Consider the following 2,847-nt stretch of genomic DNA (forward strand, 5'->3'; position numbering starts at 1 on the left):
AAATTATAATAAATTCTATTACTAACAAAAATAAAAAGTAATAATAATGGTTTAAGCGATTTCAATGACCATAAAGATAGATAGTATAATAATTTCATAAATAAAATAATATAGAAACCTAGTCAAAATCACTAACAAATCAATTCATTGTAATAGGTTAAAATTTTTAAAATATAGTAAATTTTAAGGCATTTGAAGAAAATAAACAATTGGGACAATCTGAAACGCATTAATAGTCAGCATAAAGGCGCTAATGTTAGAAATTGTAATTATTCTGGCATGTGGAGTTGGCTAAACATAGAGAGTTAGTTAAGTGAGTGATTGACTGATTGAGTGTTTGAGTGTTGATTCAAGTCAAGTGATAGATGGATTTGAGTGTGTGGTTGCATGTAGTTGCATGTCAAGATATCTTAGGCAAGTAGCTAGTGGGAAAAGGATAAATACCCTTCACTAGGTTCATTGTAAGCATCATGTTTTGTGTGATCACTACAAGAGAAGCAACTCATGTTTTATGTGTGAATTCATGCTTTGTCTCCTCCACCTTTCCAACCGCTAATAATGAGGCGGTGATATAAAACATAATGTAAAATTCGACTCATTGTTAAATGGTAAAAGCTTAACATAATCTAAAATTCGACTCAACGTTAAATGGTAAAAGTTTCACGTCGTAGGCGAGGAGTGAATTCGACCCAAACATAAATGACCGAGAAGAAACTTCATCCTAACTTAGCAATCGATAAAACCTAATCATGCACTCTTGTATTTCTAGACGGTGATAAATATAACAGTCGTGCTATATTTTTATTGCAAAGCATAAGAATCAAATTCCTCCAGGAAAATATACAAAGAGGACGTAAATTCACCACAATTGATGTTCATCGTTGAAGGAATTCTACGCCGTTAAGGACTGATGTAATGTTATTTTGGATTACAATCAACCAAATGATTAGACAGTAAGGATAATCAATTATTTCTTGGAGGAATGCTTTGAGAGTTTCTGAGAAAGTTGTGGGGATCAACTTCTGTTTTAGCCTTCATAAGTCTGTCGAAATTGTCTTGGAAGTACTTCTTACCCCATGTTTCGGCTTCTGTGACAATGGAAATTCCATTGAATGCACTGCCTAGATCCAGATCCAAATAATTGACGTAAGCAAATCTGGGAGAAGAAGAAACATAAGGAGTGTTGTATGCGTAAATCTTTCGCATATAATTAAGGTAGTGTTCATCGTCACTGATGTTCTTACACACGACCTTATACTGTATGTCAAATATGTTTCCAGCTCTGTGAGGAAAGGGTATAGCAGAGGAAGGAATCCTGTCCATAATTCTTCTGAGAGGAGAAAAAATTGCATATGCATTCACCTCTTTTTCCCTGATGCCCCACAATCCTTGGAAGCCTAATTTGGGCAGCCAGTTTCTTGCCATATCTGTCAGCTCGCTCACGTTAGCAGTCCCTCTGATGAATGACGTGGACTCGATCCAACTCATTTCACTACACTTGTTCTCTACCATCTTCAGCTCTGGGAAGCTTATGTTCACAATCTTCAAGAACTGCTCCTTACGTCCCAGATACATCCCTTGGAACGACGCGTTCATGTCCCTTTTCATCCCTCCTTTGACTTTAATGCCAAAGAACTACACACGCATGAATAGATCATCTCCCACGAAAGGCATGACGTATTGCCATCGGTTGATGGTATCCATCACCACATCTCGGCCGGTTCTTGAGACTTGATTTTATCAAAATATGAAAAATATTATAATATCAATATAATTTTTTTATAATGATTATCAAAAGAAGGTAAGGAGAAAATGAGAAAGAAAAAAAAAAAGAAGAGGATGAATAAGAAAGAGAAGGGAGACCACATAAGAGAAGAAGAAAGAATAAAGAAAAAGGAAAGAGGTGAAACAAAGAAAGAGGGGGAGGAGAGAAAAATGATAAACTAAAGAAGGGAAGAGAATAAGTAAGTGGAGGAAACACAACAGGCCATCAAAACATATGTAGAGTAAAGAAATAAAGATATATGGAAAAAATATACAGAGGCCACAACTTAGACTTGATTGTTGTAAAGAGGACTAAGCTGAGATATCAATGGTAGCCAATTGTTGTTAATCTCAAGTCCACCACTCCTATTGAAATTGTGAGGATGTTTTGCAACCTCCATGGCTTATCTGCCATCATTTGAAAAATTGGTTTTCCTTAGCAATCATTTTGGATTTCTCTAAGTAGATGTGATGTATAGTCTTGTTAGAATAATAAGTAACCCAAAATTGGTTTTCCTTGGCAATGATTTTGGATTTCTCTAAGTAGATGTGATGTATAGTCTTGTTATAATACTAACCTTTGATGTGGATATGTGTCTTCTTTTTATGTCAGCTCCATGTTCCTTCAACTTGACCTTAAAAGAATGTTGAGTCTCTCCAATGTAACACTTTCCACATGAACAAACAATTGTGTAGAGCTTTAATGAAAATTATAAGGATGAAAATTCACCTCATAGTGTAGCAATGATCTTCAATATTAATGGTCCCTAATTTGCCAATTGTAAAATCTTACTGGCCCCTAACTTGCAAATTGCAAAATTGTTGGTAATACTTTTACAAAAATATTCAAATTTTTAATGATATTTTATAGTCTTTGTAAAATTTTAGCTAATTTTAAGGTAAAATAAATTTATCTAATAAAGTTTTGGGGAATAATTTTTAGAAAAAGAAAGAAATTACTAAATATATTTATTTTATTTTATTTTATGTTTTCTAAAAAATCATGGAAAATTAGGTCACCTACAAAATTTAGCTCCTAAAATTTTCCATGGACACCTTTGAATCGCTTGTGGTCAATTTTAT

The 2,847-nt window shown here is 33.9% G+C and overlaps 1 pseudogene; it reads right to left on the bottom strand.

Moving 5' to 3' along the window:
- Positions 1–963: 963 nt before the first annotated feature.
- LOC149235033 (berberine bridge enzyme-like D-2 pseudogene) lies at positions 964–1,596 on the bottom strand (annotated as a pseudogene).
- Between the last annotated feature and the right edge of the window lie 1,251 nt (positions 1,597–2,847).

This window comes from Pinus tabuliformis, chromosome 8, assembly GCF_031772625.1.
Source record: "Pinus tabuliformis cultivar Carrire ecotype Pingquan chromosome 8, CPIR1, whole genome shotgun sequence".
NCBI classification, from domain to species: domain Eukaryota; kingdom Viridiplantae; phylum Streptophyta; class Pinopsida; order Pinales; family Pinaceae; genus Pinus; species Pinus tabuliformis.